The sequence below is a fragment of the Nerophis ophidion genome, linkage group LG14 (assembly GCF_033978795.1).
Source record: "Nerophis ophidion isolate RoL-2023_Sa linkage group LG14, RoL_Noph_v1.0, whole genome shotgun sequence".
Classification (NCBI taxonomy): Eukaryota; Metazoa; Chordata; class Actinopteri; order Syngnathiformes; family Syngnathidae; genus Nerophis; species Nerophis ophidion.
The window spans coordinates 48,904,873-48,930,867 of NC_084624.1; the positions used below are offsets into that span (position 1 = coordinate 48,904,873).

General features: G+C 41.5%; 1 long non-coding RNA gene across 1 annotated transcript in view; it reads left to right on the top strand.

Moving 5' to 3' along the window:
- Positions 1-315: 315 nt before the first annotated feature.
- The window catches only part of LOC133568976 (uncharacterized), a 30,435-nt gene continuing 4,755 nt past the window's right edge, over positions 316-25,995 (top strand). Inside the window, exons 1-2 of the long non-coding RNA XR_009809718.1 lie at positions 316-402; positions 1,392-1,550. This is a non-coding gene — a long non-coding RNA (uncharacterized LOC133568976). The remainder of the gene's footprint in view (positions 403-1,391; positions 1,551-25,995) is intronic.

A 25,995-nucleotide genomic window follows, 5' to 3' on the forward strand; every position in this document is an offset into this window, starting at 1 on the left:
ATAAAATATATGATGATGATGATGTCTTGCACACCAAACAAGAAAAAGATGCAACTTACTTTAAGTTAAAAATGAGAAATAAAGCCTGATGTGAATTCCTGTTTCCAGGTGAACGGGGTGGCGTTCAATGACAGTAAGTAGGTCAGTTTATTTGAGCGAATTGATCATGTGCTTTTAAAATGTATAAACATGTTTGTTTTAGATTTTGTATCTATGTATAGTTCCTTAAATATTGAGTTTACTAACGTTGCTCAGTGTTTGTGGTTTATTTTTTTGTACTTCTGGGTGTCATCTGCAAGTATGCATTTTGTCCAAGTGGTCTTGCCGTAGCCCAGAGAGCATGAACTGTCCATCTGCCCACAAACTACACATGTTGACTTCAGTCCTGCTACACATCTTCCAGTGAGTATTGTGCTTATTACACACCACTTGTTTGACGGTAAAGTATGTCTTACTTCTGTATTCCATTCTCCTGTTTGGAAGTGTTAAGATTCGTCCTATAAAATCGCCAATGCTAGCGAGTAGCATCGCTATGGCGAATTGAATGTAAGTTAGCATCGAGCTAACGCACGTGTTTTAATGCGTTTCTTTAGTGTCGATAAATGATTTTGTCTCTCATGGAAGACAACAACATACTTTAACACATTTTTATGGACTTGCCTTTTTGTGGTGTTAAGTTCCTGTCATAAGCTGGACATATGCCCTGAGCTCTTATTTTGAAGGCACTATTGATTGATTGATCGATACTTTTGTTAGTAGAATGCACAGAAGTGCTGACATGTTGTGGTTGAGCGGAGTTTTTGAAACCAAAGGAAATAAAGTGGTCCTCGTGTAAAATTGGAGCCTCCGTGTTTGTTATTTTATAGTTTTATACAGTATAGGTGACATATTGACCCTCGGTTACATTTCCGCTCATGGCACCTTCAAAATAAGAGCTCAGGGCATATATACTATATATCAACTTATAACAGGATTTTAAAGGCCTACTGAAAGCCACTACTACTGACCACACAGTCTGATAATTTATATATCAATGATGAAATATTAACATTGCAACACATGCAAATACAGCCTTTTTAGTTTACTAAATTGCAATTTTAAATTTCCCGCTAAGTGTCCTGTTGTAAACGTCGCGGCATGATGACACGTATGATGACGTGTGTGTTTGACATCACTGGTTGTTTTTTCCAGCCCGATCCAAGCTATAAGTAGTCTGCTTTAATCGCATAATTACACAGTATTCTGGACATCTGTGTTGCTGAATCTTTTGCAATGTGTTCAATTAATAATGGAGACGTCAAAGAAGAAAGATGTAGGTGGGAAGCGGTGTATTGCAGCTGCCTTTAGCAACACAAACACAGCTGTTGTTTTTTTGTTTAAAATTCCCGAAGGTGAAGCTTTACTATGGAACAGAGCGGTCAAGCGAACATGATTCCAGACCACATGTCAACCGGCAGGTCGCCTCTTACTGTAGAAATGAACGAAGCTTGCAGACTTCTACCTCCTCCCACCGGAGACACTGGCGGTCACCACACCCCTCCGACTTTCAGGTACCATATAATCTCACTAAAACAGTAGTAACACAATAAGCAGATATGGGATTTTTCCAGAATTATCCTAGTAAATGTGTCTAATAACATCTGAATCGCTCTCACTGCCCTCGCCTTTTTTTTTCCTAGTGGTTCACTCTCACTTTCCTCATCCACAAATTTTTCATCCTTGCTCAAATTAATGGGGAAATTGTCACTTTCCCGGTCCGAATCGCTCTCGCTGCTGGTGGCCATGATTGTAAACAATGTTCAGATGTGAGGAGCTCCACAACCCGTGACATCACGCGCACATGGTCTGCTACTTCCAGTACAGGCAAGGCTTTTTTATTAGCGACCAAAAGCTGCGAACTTTATGGTTGATGTTCTCTACTAAATATTTTTAGCAAAAATATGGCAATATGGCGAAATGATGAAGTATGACACATAGAATGGAGCTGCTATCCCCGTTTAAATAAGAACATCTCATTTCAGTAGGCCTTTAACATCCCAAAGAGGCAAATTCATAAAATTAGGTTACAATACTTTATTCAAACATGTCCAGTTTTATAGTGTTTATGTACAAACTATTTAGACTCAGACAAGAGCCTTTATTGGCAAGCTGATATCTGTCTGCTAAAATGACAGAAAGAGATATTAGCAGTAGACTTAGACTTCCTTTTTATTGTCATTCAAATGTGAACTTTACAGTACAGATAAGAACAAAATGTCGTTGCATTCGCTCGTTGTAAAAGAGCAATAATGTGCAGATATAAATGAATAGATTACTGTATAGATAAATATATTGCACTTTTGCATATGCATCCACGTTTATGGATGTATGTTATATTGTCTTTATATTCCATCCATCCATCCATCTTCTTCCGCTTATCCGAGGTCGGGTCGCGGGGGCAACAGCCTAAGCAGGGAAACCCAGACTTCCCTCTCCCCAGCCACTTCGTCCAGCTCTTCCCGGGGGATCCCGAGGCGTTCCCAGGCCAGCCAGGAGACATAGTCTTCCCAACGTGTCCTGAGTCTTCCCCGTGGCCTCCTACCGGTTGGACGTGCCCTAAACAACTCCCTAGGGAGGCGTTCGGGTGGCATCCTGAGCAGATGCCCGAACCACCTCATCTGGCTCCTCTCCATGTGGAGGAGCAGCGGCTTTACTTTGAGTTCCTCCCAGATGGCAGAGCTTCTCACCCTATCTCTAAGGGAGAGACCCAAACTCATTTGGGCCGCTTGTACCCGTGATCTTATCCTTTCGGTCATGACCCAAAGCTCATGACCATAGGTGAGGATGGGAACGTAGATCGACCGGTAAATTGAGAGCTTTGCCTTCCGGCTCAGCTCCTTCTTCACCACAACGGATCAGTATATTCCAGCTACTTCATCCCTAATTTTGGGGGGAATTGAGGGGATTGTTATGATGCGTTCAAGAGTCTTACGGCTTGAGGGAAGAAATGGTTACAGAACCTGGAGGTTCTGCTATGGAGGCTGCGGAACCTCTTTCTAGAGTCCAGCAGTGAAAACAGTCCTTTGTGGGGGTGGGAGGAGTCTGCAGATTTTCTGAGCCCTGGTCAGGCAGCGGCTTTTTGCGATTTCCTGGATAGGAGGAAGAGGAGTACTGATGATCTTTTCCGCCGTCCTCACCACTCTTTGCAGAGACTTCCAGTCTGAGGCACCGCAGGCTCCAGTCCAGACAGAGATGCAGGTGGTCTCTATAGTGCCTCTGTAGAATGTGCTGAGAACGGGTAGCTTGTTTTTAAAGCAAGCTATTAGTGCACTTTTGTGCATGATGTCACTAAGATGACATATAAAAGTTAAAGTACACTTTTTGTACAGAACGGCACTACAATAGTTTAAAACACATAAAGTGCACTTTTGTGCATGATGTCACACAAGATATTTCAATAAGTGTCAAATAAAAATGAGCTGCATAATAGGAAATAGTGTATGTCCTTTACTATGTGGTAGGTTTTTGCGGATGTTATCTCCTGTTGTTGACTAGTTTTTTCATACGGTGTTGATCTGGAAATGATTGCTTGGGCATTTTGTGGGTGTGGCACCGAACGGAGATGTTGACATGCGGAGTTTCAAGCACTCTTCATTCTCTAGCAGGTGACTTTTCATATGATGCTACAAATTAGCAGTGGTGCCTTCTTTTTGTTCCATACTTGACATATTACGGTTGTCTGTTCAACGTCTTCCCGCTTGAAGCCAAACCACCGCCAGCCTGTGCTGTTTTTCTCGGGAATTAATTATTCTTCCTCCATTTGTTACCAGATAGGCACCTTCTTTCTCGCGTATTACCACTTCGTTAGCATCACAGCTAACTTTACCCATACCTCTCTGCTTTGCACAGTTTGCACAGTATGTGACGTACGTAGGAAGGTGCGCTTGTTTTACGTCTCTGTGAGAAGGAGAGACAAAAAAGAGTCTGTAGTGTAATGCCCGCAGCTAAAAGCAACTGCGTGAGAACATATCCTCCAATATCACCACATAGTCATTTTCTACATCGCACAGACACAAATGTCGAGTATATTCCATACATCGCCCAGCCCTAGCAGAACATGACTCATTGGTGCACTTTTCTACTGCATGTTCTTCCACAAGCCTAGTTCTTGTAGGCTCCTATAGTCCTTTGAACATATGACAATAATGAGTGCTGATTAAACTGCATGAAAGTGCCTACATGCATAATGCAATGTAACAAATGGGCCAACGCTTGTGGCAAATTCTCCAAGGGGTTACATATTTAATTCAGTCCAAATGAAGTATTGGGTGCTGCAACCAGCACACTCGCATAGACACACCTCATTAGTGATATTTGGAGTAATCGTCTGAGACTTGTCATTAGCTAAAACAATAACAAAGACTCTCCCGCGGGACGGCAAATCTATTTATCCGTCAGGACAAAGGTACCTTAAAAGAGACATAAAAACACACAGTTATTTAACCCTCTATTTCCCCAGGGATTGGGGTCTTTAACAGAAACAAAGCAGGGCCCAATCACTTACATGCTATTCCCTCCATGGAAAACAATCTGGAGAAGAAGATTACACACACATGCCTTCACCTAATACCCATCAGCTTTCGGGACGGAGGAAAATCTATATTTCATCTGCGAAGCTGAGGTGCCGGAGCACCCGCTGAGTTTGTTTGTCATTAGGACTAATCCCTGTGGCTCGCCCTAATCAGCTTGCTGTGTATGTGCTGCCTTTTCTCCGTCTGTGTGTCTGCAGGTGTGTGTGTGTGTGTGTGTCTGCATGTGTGTGTGCGCTGCATCAGGGTGAGCGCGGCCTCAGCCCAAGTCGTGCAAACACACACTTGAGGCTGAATTAAAGTCATCGATCGGCCGCGGCGTGCTCTCACACACCGATCAAAGCTTATCTATGATCGATGGCTAATCTATTTGTTTGTGTCTTTTTATGCATCTCAATTTCAATCCGTATAGAAATGCTACCTTGACGTTCCCGTATTTCACATTTTGTGTAAACAAATAAGTGTGATAATACGCTGTAAGTGGACTTTTAAAGCTGTGGCATCAACTGTCAAGGTCCAAATAGTTAGTCTTGCATCTGTGATGATCTGTAGTAGTCGTGTCATGTTGTCAGTTGTGTGCGTCCCCAGGAACTTGGTGCTGCTTACCATCACCACTGCTGTACCGCTGATGAAGAGTGGAGTGTGGCTGAAGTCGACGTCCAATTAGTCCGCGGCACATTCACAAACAAATTAAACAAGACAAAAAAGAAACAATAGATAAAAAAGTCAACAACAATAACAATCTTAATGATAATATGCCTTGTCACCTCAGCACAAAGCTGACACACAGGCTGTTTTTACTTCTTAGCATACTTTGCATGAGTTGGTTAAAGCCAACATAATATATTTATTCAAAATAAATAAATCAAATATCAAGATGGCCCAATAATCCTTACACTTTCCTGCATGTATCACTCATTGGATCTACAGCAATGGTCAAATGTTAGCCTTTGTATTAGTTTGAAAAACGTTTTTAAACAATGTGGTCTTTGAACTACTGCTGTGAAACGCAAACATTTTTTTAAACCATCAATTTTAATGAAGTTGTGACAAAAGTGTTACTTAACTAGACTGACTGTACGGCCTCTTTTCCCCAGACATGTCCTCTTTTGCAGGACTGTCTGGGGTGTCCGGGCGGGGTTTCTTAAATGCCTCAAATATAAGAAGGGGTTAAAAACAAAACAAATTGTGCACAAGCAGCAGAACTTGTGAGGGAGGGCCAGAGATGGACAGAGTGAGATTGTGGATTGCTGGATAGTCGAGGCATACTTGGTCAACAGCCATACAGGTCACACTGAAGGTGGGCGTATAACAACTTTAACACTGTTACAAATATGCGCCACACTGTGAACCCACACCAAACAAGAATTACAAACACTTTTTGCACCGTAAGACAACATAAACAGAAAAGAACAAATACCCAGAATCCCTTGCAGCATTAACTCTTCCAGGACGCTACAATATACACCCCCAATATCCCCTACCTCCCCCACCTCAACCCGGATTACGTCACATCAAATATTCCACTTTGAAAAAAACCCGGGATAGACTCCCGCCCCCGTGACCCCGTTACGGACAAGCGGTAGAAAATGGATGTTTGGATAAGAAAAAGCCATGCACGCATGGGGAAATCATGCAAACTCCACACAGAGTTTTCAAACGCTAGACCAAGTAATGCATTAAATAACGTGAAATACTTTTTTCTCACCACTTTGTAAGCAAATTGTTGAACAGTTTTAGAACAACATTTTTCAACGAGCTATTGCAAGGAATTTAGGGATTTTACCATGTACGGTCCGTAAAATCATCAAAAGGTTCAGAGAATCTGGAGAAATCCCTGCACGTAAGCGAGGATATTACGGACCTTTGAACCCTCAGGCGGTACTGCATCAAAAACCGACATTGGTGTGTAAAGGATATCACCACATGGGCTCAGGAACACTTCATAAAACCACTGTCAGTAACTACAGTTGGTCGCTACATTTGTAAGTGCAAGTTAAAACTCTACTATGCAAAGCCAAACCCATTTATCAACAACACCCAGGAACGCCGCCAGCTTCGCCTGGCCCGAGCTCATCTAATATGGACTGATGCAAGGTGGAAAAGGGTTTTGTGGTCTGACGAGTCCACATTTCAAATTATATTTGGAAACGGTGGACTTGGTGTCCTCCGGAACAAAGAGGAAAATAACTATCCGGATTGTTGTAGGCGCAAAGTGTAAAAGCCAGCATGTGTGATGGTATGGGGGTGTATTAGTGCCCAAGGCATGGGTAACTTACACATGTGTGATGGTATGGGGGTGTATTAGTGAACAAGACATGACTAACTTACACATGTGTGATGGTATGGGGGTGTATTAGTGCCCAAGGCATGGGTAACTTACACATGTGTGATGGTATGGGGGTGTATTAGTGAACAAGACATGGGTAACTTACACATGTGTGATGGTATGGGGGTGTATTAGTGCCCAAGGCATGGGTAACTTACACATGTGTGAAGGCACCATTAATACTGAATGGTCCATACAGGTTTTGGAGCAACATATGTTGTCATCCAAGCAACGTTATCATAGACGCCCCTGCTTATTTCCACAAAACAATGCCAAGCCACGTGTTACAACAGCGGGGCTTCGTAAAAAAAGAGTGCGGGTACTTTCCTGGCCCGCCTGCAGTCCCATGGAAAATGTGTGGCGCATTATGAAGCGTAAAATACGACGACAAGACCCCGGACTGTTGAATAACTTAAGCTGTACAAGCAAGAATGGTAAATAATTCCTCTTTCAAAGCTTCAACAATTAGTTAGACTAATTGTTGACGGACAAGCGGTAGAAAATGGATGTTTGAATAAGAAAAAGCTATGCACGCATGCGGAAATCATGCAAACTCCACATAGAGTTTTCAAACGCTAGAACAAGAAATGCATTAAATAACGTGAAATACTTTTTTCTCTCTCCTTAACTTTGCCAAGAGTCAACTCTTTGTTAAATAAAGCATAGAGAAACATTTTATTGATATTACAGACGTCTTTCAAGCTACTTATAGCCAATAGTGCTTAAATAGACTATACATACAGTTTGTTACTTACATTTATTTTCATGTGAAAAAACCTTTTAAATTTTAGGCTGTGCCGGCTTTTATTTTGCTGTGGTGGTAGTCCACAATCAATTACATGTCAGGGAACTCCTGTCCTCAAGTTCATCTTTTGTTTACTACAGAACCAACGTATTGCACAATTCACTTCTCGCATGACAGCAGTTTTTTGCAACTTCAGCAGCATATTTTTCCTAAAAAAAGTTGAATTCCTGATCATACTTTCCAGCCTCTTCAAATGACTTGAGGAGTTTCAATCTATTATCAACACAGTTAATGCTAAACATTCTCCAATTCCCATACTAATATTCCATAACCATTGCATGAGCACAAGTAAGATAAACAATATTCATCTATACCATGGATTATGACCCTAACAATACATACAATAGGGAAATATATATATATTAATAAAAAAGTGGAATTGGCAAGCATGTATGCATATTTTTGTGATATTGTTTTGTGTTTAGTGAGGTAAAAAATGTCCCCAGTTGGTGATATTGCGTTAATGTGACAAATATTCCCTGCTGTGGACTTCGGAGATGATCATTGTGCACAAGAGCAAGAGTTGAAATCCCAGTCAGTCCTTCCTTTGGTGTACTTCAGGGGTGTCCAAACTTTATCCACTGAGGGCCGCACACTGAAATATCAAGGCAAGCAGGGGCCATTTTGATGTTTTTTATTTTAAAAAACAATATAGAAATGATACATTTCGGCCTCCACTCAGCTTGATCCTGGGGACCCCCAAAGGATTTTGGTCAAAAAAAATATTAAAAAATGTGTCATTATTCAGTATTATTATTTTAATTATTATTCAGTTTTAATCTCTAGATCAACATTAGGTCTATCTGTCAATATAATGATTTTAAAAGATTTAAGTTGCATGCTCTTTTGGTCACAAAAAAAACATTTTTTTATGTCATAATCACAAAATATGCAATATTTTCACCCAATAATTTTTTAAAGTGAATATTTGAGATTATATAATAATTGGAGCCTTAAAAAGGGCAATAATCCATAACACCATTGATTTTAATTATTATTTTTTAAGCAATGACACTTAAAACAAATCACGCTAAAATGTTTGGGGATCCAAAAGTGTGCTACTCATTAAAGTGTTGGAAAATTAATTGTACATTTTTTTTACTGTTTACTTATAGCACAATCATCTCGAGATCAACTTCAGATCCATCCGTCAAGTATAAGTTTTATTGTTTATGTTTTTTGTTTGTTCGTTTTAGGCCAGGGGTCGGGAACCTTTTTGGCTGAGAGAGCCATAAAAAGCCAAATATTTTGAAATGTATTTCCATTAGAGCCTTATATTCTTTTTTTAACACTGAATACAACTAAAGGCATGCATTTATAAGTAACGTCAACATTTTTAGAGTACAATAACTCTCATATTCTTTTAATAACATTTTTATTCTGAAACTAACCAATAATAAAGAGTACTTCTTACCAGATGTGTTGAACAGATGTGTTAGAAAACGAATGGATGGATTAAAATGCAGAAGAATGTTTTGTATTTTGAACATTTTTTTAACTCCGATTACCAGTGGAAATATTAATTTCTTATCGTGTTAAGCAATATCAGCTAAGATTAATCTGAGAGCCAGATGCATCCATCAAAAGAACCACATCTGGCTCTAGAGCCATAGGTTCCCTACCCCAGTTTTAGGCCCTTCTTTAAAAAAAAAAACAGCTCAGTTTTTTAAATGGCAAACACAAAATATGTTGCATTTTCCCGAAAAAATATCTCAAAGTGGAAAATTTAACGTGATGTAATTGAAGCCTTGAATAGGTCAATAATTCCTAATGGCATTGATTTTGATTCATTATTATTTCTTAAAGAAAGAAACAGCCTGCATGGTGTCACGTGCGGTAATGCGGGATCGTTCCTCCAACGCAAACATAGACACTCCGGACAACAACGTAAAGGTAAGAATGATTTAATAACAAAACACTGGTACAAAAACAGACGAAAAGAAACGCGTGGCGAAAGCACAGAAGCTAATGCTAACACTAGCACAGGATCAGGTAACAAGAAATTTAGTAATTACCAACGAAACAGAAACAAGGACCAAGGGACCGACGTGACGGGACAAGGCAGGCTTAAATAAGGAAGTAATTAACAAAAACAGGTGTGCGTCTGGAACCCGCAGCAGGTGAAATTAATACGTTACCATTGTGACCAAACTGACTCACAAAAGGTACACAAACAACGAAGGGAGTCCAAACTAACAGAAAATAACTAAACTAAACATGACCCAGACTACGGATCATGACACATGGCAGCTTTGTGTTATTAGAGTAAACATGCAACATTTTCTTGTTACATTTCACCAGTTTGCTCTTTTATATCACTTTTTACTAGGGCTGGGCAACGATTAAAAATTTTAATCGCACTATTTCTCCGATTAATCGCGATTAACTGCATTGTATACGCAAAGCCCAATAATGAATTCAAAAGTAGTGTGTAGTGCACCTTTATTGAATATTTCTCCCACATGAACAAAAGCGCCAAAACATTTGTTGTGCAAACACAATTTAAATCAGTCCTTGTTAAACAGTAGCAGTTAAATAGCATATTTGATGAAAATCAACTCCAAAAATGTAAATACAAACATTTAAGCTTATTGCCACTGCCAGGGTATTTAAGTTATCCTGTTTGTTATGGAAAATAAATATAATCTACATACAAATCTCTGAGCCACAATCATAACATCTGAACAGGCAATTTCTGAGGTAACAGCAGAAACATTTTTTTTTATCAGGGATCTTATGTTTAAAAAACCTATATTATAGGTAGTGGGCTGTTTTAGGGAATTTTGGATCAAATTATCCATAGTAGCAATATTAATAATGTTGTGTTTATTCTGCGTAGTGCACTTAAAATAATTATGACCATATCTAGGATTGATATGATGGAATTTTCCGATTGTTTGCTTGGTGCTTTGATAAACTGAAGGCATCATATACATGGTACTATATTGTGATGTTATGAGCCAGGGAAAAAAAGGACTACCCTACCCAGCATGCAACAGGAGTGACGAGCATGTATAGATTGTGTCGCCATGACGGCATCTTGTATGTTGTGATATGCACGCTCTGAAAGCAAACGTTAAGAACTCAGCCAACACTCCTGGTCTGCATTATTCATAAATAGACAGACAACACATATACTCCGCTGCTTCACAGGCCGCTGGATGTAGCCGGCAAAGTATTCCCATGCTAGCTAGCCACGCCTCATTCAGTCCAAAACGGCCGATCTATCCACATTCAGAATTGTCTGGCGGTCGTAAGTGATCCCGGAGTGACCACGCTGTAAGCCAGCCATGACATTTGCAGAATTGTCCGTATTTTTGCCAAATGTTCCATCTTTACCAAGAGCCCCTCCACGCCAAAGTACATCCGGGAGATGCCATCTTGTAAGAAAAGGCGTTAACAAAATAAAAGCATGTAAACAACATACGCAAATGTGCGATAAAATAATTGTCGGCGTTAATAAATTGACGAATTAACGCGTAATTAACGCATTAATTTGCCCACCCTTACTTTTTACGTTTTAAAACATTTTCAATCGTATTTTTAAAATGTGCGTAGGGCCGTTAAAAATGGCCCCCGGGCCGCACTTTGGACACCCCTGGTGTACTTTGTGCTCAGCTCCCAGTTAAAGCCTCCTCACTCATTTAAATGACATTCCGCACACTAACAGCGGAAGCGGATCAAACCGTAGTTAACCTATATATGCTACATTAAACTCATTGCAAATGGATGGCACCAGAATGACAGGTAATCTGCCTCATTTCTCTCTGGCTTCTTCTAATCAGGGTGAAACTATCATTTCTCCTCTGCCTACCTTCATTAGCGGCTCTTGTACACGTAATGACCGGCCAGCTCTGTGGGGGCCAATCACAGCCAGACATGGGAGCCGTATCAAATACATGCTGGTATAGTTATTACTCTGGCTAATTTGCTGCTTTCTTTCTAAGCATATTTCAATGAAATGATGGCAATATCTGCTCCTTGAGTTCATTGAAGTAACCACAGAGCATGAGAAAATGTTGGGTATAGACCAGAAGATTGTATTTCATAGTCCACAGGTGTCTAACTTAAGTCCCGGAGGACCAGATCTGGCTCACTGTTATTTTACGTGGCCCGCCGCATCATTTTACGTGGCCCGCCGCATCATTTTAATTGGTCTGCCGCATCATTTTAATTGGTCTGCCGCATCATTTTAAGTGGTCTGCCGCATCATTCAATGTTTGTGTGGATGTACTATGGCAGGGGTAGGGAACCTATGGCTCTAGAGCCAGATGTGGCTCCTTTGATGACTGCATCTGGCTCTCTGACAAATCTTAGCTGACATTGCTTAACGCGATAATTATGAATCATTTCGCTGGTAATCACAGTGCTAAAAATAACGTGCAAAATATAAAACATTCTCATGCATTTTAATCCATCCATCCTGTTCAAGAAGTCGCATTATAGGTAAGAAGTATTTATGTCACGAATGGGGGGGGGTTGCAGCTTGCTGCGGGGTCGTTCTCCCAGGAAGGCAGACAGACTAATCGGGACATGGCATTTAGGTAAAAACATGATTTAATTTTAACTAAAAAAATATACAAACAAAAATCGCTCACAGCGGAGGCTCAACTTGGGCTAAAGAACAAAGCTAACACATAAACAGACTTTGAACATAAATCAAACAAAACTACTGGCATGGCATGAAGCACGAAACTATGGCAAGGCATGAAACAAGTCAGCACAGGGCGACTGACTGGCAAAGACGAGCTTAAATACTGCCTCTGATTAGTGCTCGGGAAGCAGGTGAGCGGGCATTTTGTCCACCAGAGACAGGTGGACAAAATGAGTAACCAAGGAAACCAGACAAGGGAGTGGAAAAAAAAACAGGAACTTAACGAGTCCAAAGGACAAACAAAAACATGATCAACAGACATGACATTTTATTTATTATTGGTTAGCTTCAGAATAGTAATGTTATTAAAAGAATAAGAGACTTATTATACTCTAAAAATGTTGGTCTTACTTAAAAATGCATGCATTTAGTTGTATTCAGTGTTAAAAAATATGATATGGCTCTCACGGAAATACATTTTGAAATATTTGGCTTTCATGGCTCTCTCAGCCAAAAAGGTTCCCGACCCCTGGACTATGGGCTTGACACATTTTTTACGCGGCCCCTCCACGTCATTTTATGTTGTATGCAACATGACTTAACACGGCCCACCACCTCATTTACGTGGCCTGTGAAAGGCTTGAAATAATTACCGTGAATTCCGTATTAAGACGCTATTGTTTTCCTACACTTTGAACCCTGCTTCTTATAAAACGGTGCGGCTAATTTGTGTATTTTTCTTCACTGTCAGCCATAAAGCAAATAGTTTTGTAAGACACTTAAAGGGGAACATTATCACCAAACCTATGCAAGCGTCAATATATACCTTGATGTTGCAGAAAAAACACCATGTATTTTTTTTAACCGATTTCCGAACTCTAAATGGGTGAATTTTGGCAAATTAAACCCCTTTCTGTTTATCGCTCTTTTAGCGATGGCGTCAGAACGTGACGTCACCGAGGTAACACAGCCGCCATTTTCATTTTCACATTACAAACACCGGGTCTCAGCTCTGTTATTTTCCGTTTTTTCGACTATTTTTTGGAACCTCGGAGACATCATGCCTGGTGGGTGTGTTGTCGGAGGGTGTAACAACACTAACAGGGAGGGATTCAAGTTGCACCACTGGCAAGAAATATGCCGCCAGACCCCCATTGAATGTACCAAAGTGTCTCCACATTTGAGCGGCGATGCTAAGACAGACATGGCACAGAGATGTATGGATAACCTGCAGGTGCAATTGCAACCATTACGTCAACCAAATCACAAAGGTGAGTTTTGTTGATGTTGTTGACTTATGTGCTAATCAGACATATTTGGTCATGGCATGACTGCCAGCTAATCGATGCTAACATGCTACGCTAATCGATGCTAACATGCTATTTACGCTAGCTGTATGTACATTTGAAACTAGATACCCACATTTAATGCAAAACAAACACTTACCAATCGACGGATTTAAGTCGCTCCAGTGTCACAAGATGCGAAAGTCCTGATCGTTTAGTCCGCACATTTTACCGACGATGCTAATAAGGCAGCCATGCTATGGGCCACTTAATTAGGTACACCCATGCTATGGCCGAATAGCGTCAATAGCTATTCGCTCAATAGCTTCAATTTCGTTTTTGCTATCTGCTTCCATACTCCGACGGTGAGAAAATGGTGGTAATAAGTCGGCTCTTACCGTAGACATGAGCGGAGAGCTTGCGTCGTTCCTCCTGCACCTGTCAAAGAGGCAGCTGCGGACTCTCTTGCCTCCTCCGACCGGCCGCCCCCAACCGTCGGATGTTTCCACCGTGGAGGAGGGGGGAAAAAAATCTCAGCCCGGCCCCACTGGCTGCCTTTGCCTCGTTGAGAAACGTGGCTTCCCTCGGAGACACTGGCCGTCACCACACCCGTCCGACTTTCAGGTTGTACAGGTACGACCATATAATCTCACTAAAACACGAGTAACACAATAAGCAGATAAGGGATTTTCCAGAATTATCCTAGTAAATTTGTCTAATAACATCTGAATCGCTCTGCTGTCTATTTTTTTCTCTCGCTCTCTAGTCCTTTACTCTCACTTTCCTCATCCACGAATCTTTCATCCTCGCTCAAATAGATGGGGAAATCGTCGCTTTCTCGGTCCGAATCGCTCTCGCTGCTGGTGGCCATGATTGTAAACAATGTTCAGATGTGAGAAGCTCCACAACCCGTGATGTCACGCGGACATCGTCTGCTACTTCCGGTACAGGCAAGGCTTTTTTATTAGCGACCAAAAGTGGCGAACTTTATCGTAGATGTTCTCTACTAAAAATATGATGATGAAGTATGACACATAGAATGGAGCTGCTATCCCCGTTTAAATAAGATCTCATTTCAGTAGGCCTTTAAAGTGAAATTGTGATGATATCATTGTCTTTATTCTATATTCTCTGACCCTGGTATGATCTCCTAATTCATTGTTTTGTGTCCTTGATAGTCAGCAGCGGATGGCAAATCTATAAAACCAATACTTTCCCTGAAGGTCAAAGACAAGGGGAATCCTCAGTGTATATATCACCATCCCGATATCTTGCCTGGCTGAGTTTGTGCAGCGCTTATTATATGTGTGTAAATTATTGTGTTAACTCTATTCCCGCAGTGCTGTTGTGCCAAATCCAATTCAGCCGTAGACAAGGAGCATGCATGATGCACATCTCCCCAGAGCTCATAAGCACAAGCAAAAAACAGGATGAGGCATGGCAAGAACTTCCAATGCCGCCCCCCCCCCCCCCCCCCCCCCCCCCTCCAAATAAAATGGCTTTGCAGACAAATAGCTCCACCTACAGGACGTACATGAAGTTGTGCTTTGGGAAAAGGAGTAAAGCTTATTAAGGATCCTGAGTAAACATCCCTGTAGATCAGGGGTCGGGAACCTTTTTGGCTGAGAGAGCCATGAAAGCCAAATATTTCAAAATGTATTTCCGTGAGAGCCATATCATATTTTTTAACACTGAATACAACTAAATGCGTGCATTTTTAAGTAAGACCAACATTTTTAGAGTGTAATAAGTCTCTTATTCTTTTTAACAACATTATTATTCTGAAGCTAACCAATAATAAATCAAATGTCATGTCTGTTGATCATGTTTTTGTTTGTCCTTTGGACTCTTTAAGTTCATGTTTTTTTCCACTCCCTCTTCTGGTTTCCTTGGTTACTCATTTTGTCCACCTGTCTCTGGTGGACAAAACGCCCGCTCACCTGCTTCCCGATCACTAATCAGAGGCAGCATTTAAGCTCATCTTTGCCAGTCAGTCGCCCTGTGCTGACTTGTTTCATGCCTTGCCATAGTTCCGTGCTTCATGCCATGCCAAGTAAGTTTTGTTTGATTTATGTTCTTAGTCTGTTTATGTGTTAGCTTTGTTCTTTAGCCCAAGTTGTGCCTCCGCTGTGAGCGATTTTTGTTTGTATCTTTTTTTAGTTAAAATTAAATCATGTTTTTACCTAAATGCCATGTCCCGAGTAGTCCGTCTGCCTTCCTGGGAGAACGACCCTGCAGCAAGCTGCAACCCCCCCCCATCGTGACATAAAATACTTCTTACCATTAATGCGACTTCTTGAACAGGTGCGGTAGAAAACGGATGTATGGATATAAATGCATGAGAATGTTTTATATTGTGCACGTTATGTTTAGCACTGTGATTACCAGCGAAATTATTCATAATTATCGTGTTAAGCAATGTCAGCTAAGATTTATCTGAGAGCCAGATGCAGTCATCAAAAGAGCCACATCTGGCTCTAGAGCCATAGGTTCCCTACCCCTGCTGTAGGGTTTCACCTCAAAGCAAGTACACAGTACAGTAAATGTGTGTATATATATTTATTCCCTTGGTGTTGGTTCTTTATCTGCTCCCAAGCAGGTCTTCAATGCTGGCGGTCAGACGTCAGTGCGTCCAGGCAGTGGAGAGGGAGAGACCTTTGCGGTACAAAGCAGGGGTCTGATAAAGACCACCGAGATGGTGAGTCTTTGCCCCAGACTCTCCCTCGCAGTTGCTGTGAATTGTTCCCGTCTCTTGAAGCAGGTGTCAGACGGACAGAGTGAAGCCAGGGAGAATGACAGTGAGGCGAGGGTGAGATTGGGAATCTTACTAGAAGGTTTGACGACTGCCTAGAACAGGGGTAGGGAACCTATGGCTCGCGAGCCAGATGTGGCTCTTTTGATGACTGCATCCGGCTCTCAGGTAGTGGTTAGAGTGTCCGCCCTGAGATGGGTAGGTTGGGAGTTCAAACACCGGCCGAGTCATACCAAAGACTATAAAAAAATGGGAGCCATTGCCTCCCTGCTTGGCACTCAGCATCAAGGGTTGGAATTGAGGGTTAAAAATCACCATAAATGATTCCCGGGCGTGGCACCGCTGCTGCTCACTGCTCCCCTCACCTCCCAGGGGGTGATCAAGGGTGATGGGTCAAATGCAGAGGACACATTTCACCACACCTAGTGTGTGTGTGTGACAATCATTGCTACTTTAACTTAACTTAATTTTAACTTTTCTCTAGCGCTTTACAATTATTTCAACAACCTGCATGATGTCCTTGTCATGCACGCCCCCAACTTCACATGTGCACTTAAACTGAGTCCAGGTTTCCGCCTGGTCAAAAAAAACTGTACCCCTCCTCAGGTGTACCACGATGGAGGAGTGTTGGATGTTATGAGGAGTAGAATGTTCATCTGGATGAAAGCACTTTGACTTTAGGGAGCCAAAAGTCTGGCTTCCCAAATATTAACATTGATGGAATTAACTCCTCGTTAAAATGGTCACATGGTTCTGAGCAGGTTCCAGAAGCCGTTGGTGTGTGTGTATGCAAAAGAGCTGGCGGCCATGTTTCGCCATGAGACAGATGTGTGTGTCGGTCGTTACAGTAATCGCTCCATTTACTTCATCTAGCCTGGGAGCAAAACTGGTCAGCACCATCTGGACTCTGCACATGACATGCCAGAGTCTATCATACACACTCTGGAATCTGCACCAGCACACACATGACATGCCAGAGTCTATCATACACACTCGCTGGACTCTGCACCAGCACACACATGACATGCCAGAGTCTATCATACACACTCTCTGGACTCTGCATCAGCACACACATGACATGCCAGAGTCTATCATAAACACTCTCTGGACTCTGCACCAGCACACACATGACATGCCAGAGTCTATCATACACACTCTCTAGACTCTGCACCAGCACACACATGACATGCCAGAGTCTATCATACACACTCTCTGGACTCTGCACCAGCACACACATGACATGCCAGAGTCTATCATACACACTCTCTGGACTCTGCACCAGCACACACATGACATGCCAGAGTCTATCATACACACTCTCTAGACTCTGCACCAGCACACACATGACATGCCAGAGTCTATCATACACACCATCTAGACTCTGCACCAGCACACACATGTCATGCCAGAGTCTATCATACACACTCTCTGGACTCTGCACCAGCACACACGTGACATGCCAGAGTCTATCATACACACTCTCTGGACTCTGCACCAGAACACACATGACATGCCAGAGTCTATCATGCACACTCTCTGGACTCTGCACCAGCACACACATGACATGCCAGAGTCTATCATACACACTCTCTGGACTCTGCACCAGCGCACACATGACATGCCAGAGTCTATCATACACACTCTGGACTCTGCACCAGCACACACATGACATGCCAGAGTCTATCATACACACTCTCTAGACTCTGCACAAACACACATGACATGCCAGAGTCTATCATACACACTCTCTGGACTCTGCACCAGCACACACATGACATGCCAGAGTCTATCATACACACTCTCTGGACTCTGCACCAGCACACACATGACATGCCAGAGTCTATCATACACACTCTCTGGACTCTGCACCAGCACACACATGACATGCCAGAGTCTATCATACACACTCTCTGGACTCTGCACCAGCACACACATGACATGCCAGAGTCTATCATACACACTCTCTAGACTCTGCACCAGCACACACGTGACATGCCAGAGTCTATCATACACACTCTCTCTCCATTTGCTGGTTTCATGGATTTACAATAAAATACTCCTCCAAATATATTCCCATTCAATTTAAGTGAGGAATCACAGACACTTTTGTAATATCTTAATTAAAACTCTTTTTGAGCATCCAAACTTATCCAGTCTCATTTGAATGACTTTGTATCCAGATCTGGTCCACATTGGTCCAAGGTTGCTCATGTTATTGGCTGTTGCCAAAGTTCAAGTCCCTCATTGGTTTGGTTGTATCCGCTCATGAGTAGTAGTAGGCTGCCTGATATCATGAGTAGTAGTAGACTGTCTGATATCATGAGTAGTAGTAGACTGTCTGATATCATGAGTAGTAGTAGACTGCCTGATATCATGAGTAGTAGTAGACTGTCTGATATCATGAGTAGTAGTAGACTGCCTGATATCATGAGTAGTAGTAGACTGCCTGATATCATGAGTAGTAGTAGACTGCCTGATATCATGAGTAGTAGTAGACTGTCTGATATCATGAGTAGTAGTAGACTGTCTGATATCATGAGTAGTAGTAGACTGTCTGATATCATGAGTAGTAGTAGACTGCCTGATATCATGAGTAGTAGTAGACTGTCTGATATCATGAGTAGTAGGCTGCCTGATATCATGAGTAGTAGACCGTCTGATATCATGAGTAGTAGTAGACTGCCTGATATCATGAGTAGTAGTAGACTGCCTGATATCATGAGTAGTAGTAGACTGTCTGATATCATGAGTAGTAGGCTGCCTGATATCATGAGTAGTAGTAGACTGCCTGATATCATGAGTAGTAGTAGACTGCCTGATATCATGAGTAGTAGTAGACTGTCTGATATCATGAGTAGTAGTAGACTGCCTGATATCATGAGTAGTAGTAGACTGTCTGATATCATGAGTAGTAGGCTGCCTGATATCATGAGTAGTAGACCGTCTGATATCATGAGTAGTAGTAGACTGCCTGATATCATGAGTAGTAGTAGACTGCCTGATATCATGAGTAGTAGTAGACTGCCTGATATCATGAGTAGTAGGCTGCCTGATATCATGAGTAGTAGTAGACTGCCTGATATCATGAGTAGTAGTAGACTGCCTGATATCATGAGTAGTAGTAGACTGTCTGATATCATGAGTAGTGGTAGACTGTCTGATATCATGAGTAGTGGTAGACTGTCTGATATCATGAGTAGTAGTAGACTGCCTGATATCATGAGTAGTAGTAGACTGTCTGATATCATGAGTAGTAGGCTGCCTGATATCATGAGTAGTAGACCGTCTGATATCATGAGTAGTAGTAGACTGCCTGATATCATGAGTAGTAGTAGACTGTCTGATATCATGAGTAGTAGGCTGCCTGATATCATGAGTAGTAGTAGGCTGCCTGATATCATGAGTAGTAGTAGGCTGCCTGATATCATGAGTAGTAGTAGGCTGCCTGATATTATGAGTAGTAGTAGGCTGCCTGATATCATGAGTAGTAGACTGTCTGATATCATGAGTAGTAGACTGTCTGATATCATGAGTAGTAGACTGTCTGATATCATGAGTAGTAGGCTGCCTGATATCATGAGTAGTAGACTGTCTGATATCATGAGTAGTAGGCTGCCTGATATCATGAGTAGTAGGCTGCCTGATATCATGAGTAGTAGTAGGCTGCCTGATATCATGAGTAGTAGACTGCCTGATATCATGAGTAGTAGTAGGCTGCCTGATATCATGAGTAGTAGTAGGCTGCCTGATATCATGAGTAGTAGACTGCCTGATATCATGAGTAGTAGACTGCCTGATATCATGAGTAGTAGACTGTCTGATATCATGAGTAGTAGACTGCCTGATATCATGAGTAGTAGTGGGCTGTCTGATATCATGAGTAGTAGGCTGCCTGATATGTCTGATATCATGAGTAGTAGTAGGCTGTCTGATATCATGAGTAGTTGACTGCCTGATATCATGAGTAGTAGTAGGCTGCCTGATATCATGAGTAGTAGTAGGCTGTCTGATATCATGAGTAGTAGTAGGCTGTCTGATATCATGAGTAGTAGTAGGCTGCCTGATATCATGAGTAGTAGGCTGCCTGATATCATGAGTAGTAGGCTGCCTGATATCATGAGTAGTAGTAGGCTGTATGATATCATGAGTAGTAGTAGGCTGCCTGATATCATGAGTAGTAGGCTGCCTGATATCATGAGTAGTAGGCTGCCTGATATCATGAGTAGTAGTAGGCTGTCTGATATCATGAGTAGTAGACTGCCTGATATGTGCTTCACTGAGCCAGCAATCTGCTCTTCTCTGTGAAGGTGGTCATGACGGCGAGCCAGCAAGAAGGACCGTGAGGTGGTCATGTCTGTTCATGTTGACGAGGGCGGCAGTAGTCTCTCCCGTGGCTGCGAGCGAGGGGCCGAGGAGCAGCAGCCAGGTGGAGGTGCGTACAAAGAGGGAACAGGGCCCGAGACTGAAGAGCGTCACTCTGATGATGGAGGCATGTGTCGTCATGGCAACATGGAGAAAGCCAACAGAAGTAGGAGGGGGGGGGCGGACACTTCAGGTGTAAAATACCATCAAAGTAGTTTAGCGCCTGCTTTGCTATGCCACACTGGAGCAGAATATTACTTTCACTTCACTTTCCTGCTGTTTCCATTAGTCAGCAATGAGCCTGTTTCTCGCTGCATTTGGATCCATCAGCAACGCTGGCATTTATTCTCCTCGCACACCTTCATCACTCTTCTTCTCATTTGTATTCTTGGGAGCCCCGCCGTCCCTCAGCCTCTCTCTCTTTTTTCTTTTCCTGCTCCTCTTGTACTCCCTGTTCTTCAACAATCTCTTTCTCTGGCCGCCATCCCAGCATCCCTGTGGAGCAGAGCTGACATTGGGCTTGAGGTCAGAGGAAGAGATGGGCAGTCATGCTCTCGCTGTCAGCTCAGATAGAGAGTGGAGAAACCCCAGGGATGCTCCTCCAACAGACACATAGACCCACTCCGCTTGGAATAGAAACCTTCATCTATGCTAGGGCTGTCATTCTTAACTCATTTTGTTATCATAAGTCAATCACACCATTTGTGGTGACCGCACGACAACCCAGAAGTCTGCTTTTGTTCTCAGACGCTGCAAAGATGAGTGATGAGAGGCGGACAATTTCACTTCAAAACAAACTCCGATGGAACTTTGGATCAAACTCGGGTAATTCGTCAGTATTGCTGCGACAAACCTTCTTATCATCGGCGCACAACATGTTTAAAATAGCCCCAGGGATCAAAATTGTTCAATCTTTATATAAAAAGGAAATTTGTAAAGTTACATAACCCTTTGGACTGGACTCTTGCTGCTGTGTTGGATCCATTATGGATTGAACTTTCACAATATCATGTTAGACCCGCTCGACATCCATTGCTTTCCTCCTCTCCAAGGTTCTATGTGGGCCTACCGAGGATGTCGTAGTGGTTTGTGTTGTGGTTTGTGCAGCCCTTTGAGACACTAGTGATTTAGGGCTATATAAGTAAACATTGATTGATTGATTGACGTAATGTTAGTATAATTTGCAGATGATACAACTGTGTTTTGTTCAGGAGAGAACACACAGAAGATAGTACAAATATTAACAGAATAAAATGTTGTCTGTATCTGTGTTGGACCTGTGATGAGGTGGTGACTTGTCCACGGCGTACCCCGCCCTCCGCCCAAATGCCGCTGAGATAGGCTCTAGCAGCCCCGAAAGGAACAAGCTGTAGAAAATGGATGGATGAACACATTACAGAGATGGTTTGACAAAAAACAGACTCGTAGTAAAACTAAAATAACGAAACAAAGAGAAAGTCAAATACAAATAGACGCAGTAGACATTGAAAGGGTAAAATAAATCAAATTTTTGTGTGTGATAATAGAAGATAAAACCTCATGTAAAAAATTATAAAAAAAACGTCAATAATGAATAAAGCAAAACATGTTTGAGACCAAAACTGACTTCATATGATCTACTTCTCACTCGTGTTAGACATCTGACTTATTGTGTTGAAAAAACTGCAAAAGTACACTTTATTCACTAACTGTGCTAGAAAAAAGGTCAGTTAGTTGGATATAGAGAACATACAAACACTTTATTAAAAGCAGAATATTGAAACTCAGTGATTTGGTGCACAGCTAAAATGATGCACAAAGCAAACTATCGCCTGCTCGCCAAGAATGTACAACCTTGGAGAAATATATGTAACCCATATGGAAATATAGTGTCACTAATATATTCTCCTATTATTTATTTCTAATTTATGGTGTGCCAAAAGTCCCTTTGGTCACTTAAAATGTTAATTTATGATGTGTCAAAGTCATGTGTTCACTACCGGGTTAAACTAATGATACATGCACACAGCACGTTATTCACATGTTGGCCTGTAGAGGGAGCATGCGCCTCTCTTATTCCAGTCACTTCTTCACTGAACGTCACCCAGTGAAGACACGAGTCATCATTGTATTAAAAAGACAAAGTTTAAAAGTTAAAAATACTTGTTACTTCTGTGACCGAGTGTTGGAAAAGCAGCATAAGCGAGCCGGGTTCCAGTGGGCGTTGGATTGCTGTGCTTTGTGCTGCTGAGAACTCCAGTAAGTGTTAATTTGTGAGTGAGGCCTACAGTGCATTGCTGTTAGCAAACCTGTTAGCCTAGCCACACTGGTAATGCTAGGTAATGCTAAAGAGAGGGATCTGATAAGACACAGAATTAAAATGTACAAAACCAATTGGAGTAATATGATATATTGTGACATGTTAGCATGTTGCAGTTGAATAACTTTATTGTATTTTTGTTTTGTGTAAAAGAGGTTTATTTAATGTAAGTGTGTTCAGGGTCATGCAGGAGCAGAGGAGCTGCATTCATTCCAATGCTGCTAAAACAGCCTTGTCATGCTGCTTAAAGGGGAACTGTTGATACATTTCATTTATTCAATTGATGCACTTAAAATGATACTCATTATAATACATGATGACCAAAATGTGATTTCAATTAAATAATCATTTATTTTATTATGTGATGGTTTAAAAAGTTATATTTCACGGTTCATAATTTAAAGATATAAAGGTAAAAATCCTTAAATGGATGTAATTCATTGAATTATTAAGAAGTGAAGCTACTATAGTTTTCATGATTTAATGCTGCTGTTAAAGTCTTACAGACTTATATGGAGTACAGTGTGAACTGACCAGTATTCATATGTATGAGTAACTGTGTTTATTGATTTAAAATTGAAGTTAATATGGTACCAAATGGGCTTCACGGTGGCAGAGGGGTTAGTGCGTCTGCCTCACAATACGAAGGTCTTGCAGTCCTGGGTTCAAATCCAGGCTCGGGATCTTTCTGTGTGGAGTTTGCATGTTCTCCCCGTGAATGCGTGGGTTCCCTCCGGGTACTCCGGCTTCCTCCCACTTCCAAAGACATGCACCTGGGGATAGGTTGATTGGCAACACTAAATGGTCCCTAGTGTGCGAATGTGAGTGTGAATGTTGTCTGTCTATCTGTGTTGGCCCTGCGATGAGGTGGCGACTTGTCCAGGGTGTACCCCGCCTTCCGCCCGATTGTAGCTGAGATAGGCGCCAGCGCCCCCCGCGACCCCGAAAGGGAATAAGCGGTAGAAAATGGATGGATGGATGGTACCAAATGGAAGAGAACTAAGAGTAAAAAGAGTATTCTAATTGATTACATTCTGTACCGCTATGTGCAGATTGGTTTTTTGTGTGATCCTGAAGTCTGGTTCCAAGCTGGACTTGAGTAGGATGGCGAGCCAGTCCCAGTGAGTGAGAGTCTGCGGAGAGGGAGCGTTTGGATGTGGTGTGGCCAGCTACATCGGTCTCCACCCTCTGCAGTGACATATTACTGAACTGATCTACCATCAGAGTCGCAAGTATCGAACCGAATCAATATGGAATAACGGATTACAAAAGAACTAAGGATTCCCAACAAAGGAATATAGACAGTGTTCAATTCAGTACTACCCGGGTAGAATTCAAATTTAAAAGGGACATTTCTTCTATTTTTTCTATTTTGATTTTTGTAACAGAGCTCTATTTTATTTTATTTTTGGGGTATTTTCAATTGAAAAAGCACACTGTTCATGTGTTGTTGTTTATTATTGTGCAATAAATTTGCCAGCAGCCGTTCTGTGGTCCACTACGTACAAAACGTCTCATTTCGAGTATCTCAATTATACGGCCAAGAACCTAGTAATCTAAATTGTTGTACTAACCTGCTATCCTACAGTAGGGGTGCTACATATATCTGACTTAAAATTACTGTATGCGCTTACAACACTTAAGACCTTTAGCATTTAAGTATGTGGAATTAAAATGGCCTAGGATGGACAAACAAGGCCATCTCAACACAGACAGTAAAGAAATTACACTTCCTTCAGCTGTCAGACACTTTATACATAACTTCATATCTACTTCACCCGTTTTAAACAATTAAAAGGATGTAAAATACAAGATGTTTATTGACTCATCTTATTTTTAAATGCATCTAGAACAGGGGTAGGGAACCTATGGCTCTAGAGCCAGATGTGGCTCTTTTGATGACTGCATCTGGCTCTCAGATAAATAATAGCTGACATTGCTTAACATGGTGAATGATGAATATTTCCGCTGGCAATCACAGTGTCAAAAATAACATTCAAAATATAAAACATTCTCATGCATTTTAATCCATCCATCCTGTTCAAGAAGTCGCATTAATGGTAAGAAGTATTTTATTTTTTGTTGGTTAGCTTCAGAATAACCATGTTATTAAAATGAACAAGAGACTTATTATAAATGTTGGTCTTACTTAAAAATGCACGCATTTAGTTATATTCAGTCTTAAAAAAAATATATTATATGGCTCTCACGGAAATACTTTTGAAAATATTTGGCTTGTGTGGCTCTCTCAGCCAAAAAGGTTCCCGACCCCTGATCTAGAGTCTACGTATGTTTTAAAGGAAGAGTAAATGCAGATATAAATACTGCATGACGTAAAGTTGTTTATGGGTGTTTACTATCTGTACCTTCTTTGCTACATTACTGCAAAATGTGCTCTTACTTCTTCTTATACTGACTCACCAAGTTTGAAGCAAATGAATGACTTGCAGTCAAGTCAAACGTTTAAAAAGGTGCTTTGATTACACACTTGACAACAAAATGGTATCAGGAGGTTTTCTTGAGCAAATGTGGGCGAGTAACAACCGGTGATTAATCTTGATTAATCACAGGTTCACAGTGTGATTGAACTGATTAAAAATGTATGACTAGACAGCCCTAATTTAAACTTGTAGAAACAAACGGCTAGAGCCGATATGCAAGCTGTAATCGTTGGCTGGTTCACTCATGCAAGCATAGTGAAGCATGGAATTACAGATTTAACAATTCCCTGAGAGGGCTGGCGTGGATTACAGCTTGTACTGCTCTCCAAGCATGCAAATGTTCACTGCTGATCAATGCTCAGCGAAATAGGCCGACAAAGGTCATATAAGATTTACACTATGAGTCAAGCCGTAAAAGAAGAACATTCTCTTACCTTTCATGCATTTCAGACTTCATCTCAACATCGTAGTTTATGGGCTTTAATGTAAGTGCACAACAATGTATTTTTGGTTTTACTTCTGCTCCTTCACGTAAAAACCTGCACTGCAACAAAGTCAT